The sequence below is a fragment of the Sinocyclocheilus rhinocerous genome, unplaced genomic scaffold, assembly GCF_001515625.1.
Source record: "Sinocyclocheilus rhinocerous isolate Xijiao unplaced genomic scaffold, SAMN03320098_v1.1 scaffold5342, whole genome shotgun sequence".
NCBI lineage: Eukaryota > Metazoa > Chordata > Actinopteri > Cypriniformes > Cyprinidae > Sinocyclocheilus > Sinocyclocheilus rhinocerous.
In genome coordinates, this window is record NW_015642551.1 from 8,366 (window position 1) to 9,602 (window position 1,237).

The following is a 1,237-nucleotide window of genomic DNA, read 5'->3' on the forward strand; positions in this document are numbered from 1 at the left end:
ACACACACACTCTCTCTCTCTCTCTCTCTCTCACACTCACACACTCTCTCTCTTTTTTTATGCATTGTGGGGGGTCACCTGTCAGAATTGCTACATAGTGGGGACCACCCTTTCCTATAATCCTACAGACCTAAAAAATAAAAAATAACGTGACAAAAACTAAAACGCCTGTTTGCCTCACTTCAGATTACAAATATTTCACTACAAAAGTTATAAACCTGACGCAGTGGTTACTTGTGGGGTCATTTCAGGTATAGTGTATATCTGGGGTCCACCAAACACACAACCAGTTTATAGTTATTGTGGGGATCGAACTCACACCCATTTTATCCTTTTTGTAAAGTTATTAAAGTAGTAAACTGACTTCAACACATTTTTTAAAGCAGTTTGTAAAAAGACAATCTACTTTGAATAGATTAGGAGCTCCAAACAAAAAAATGCTCCATTATTTATAGATTCAGTAGATGTTCTATTTAATACAAAGTAACATTGCTTGTAAAACGCATTTATAAAAACATTTGATAAACATGTCATCTGTAATCTAAACCATTTCTCAAAACTCATTACATTAGTAGGTCAGCAAGTCAACAAATAACTAAAACTCTTTCACGCCTGTGTTCAAAGGAAACACTAGTTTGAGTGTAAAAGAAAAAAACATAAACCCTTCATGACATAAACGTAGTATTCTAAACAGTTTCTTAAAACTTAGTACCAATAAGTACAACAAGCAACTTCAGCATAACTCTTGAATGTCTGCGTAAACATTTAGTTACTATATTTAGTGAAATAGCCAAGGATGGAAACTCAGTAAGACTCACCAATAACGTTTCTCTGTAGAAGATCAGCATCCTCATATCAGCGAGCAGCAGTCTTATAGCTACATAACTCTACTGTCATTTTACATTATTTGCTCAAATGCAACATTTAAGTCAATGCCATCTTGGTTGCTGTTGAAGGATCATAAGATATAAATTACCTGCTGCTGTCACTGTTTGACAGTGTTACTTCACAAAAACGAGCAATTTATATCTTATGATCCTTCAACAGCAACCAAGATGGCATTGACTTAAATGTTGCATTTGAGCAAATAATGTAAAATGACAGTAGAGTTCTGTAGCTATAAGACTGCTGCTCGCTGATATGAGGATGCTGATCTTCTACAGAGAAACGTTATTGGTGAGTCTTACTGAGTTTCCATCCTTGGCTATTTCACTAAATATAGTAACTAAATGTTTAC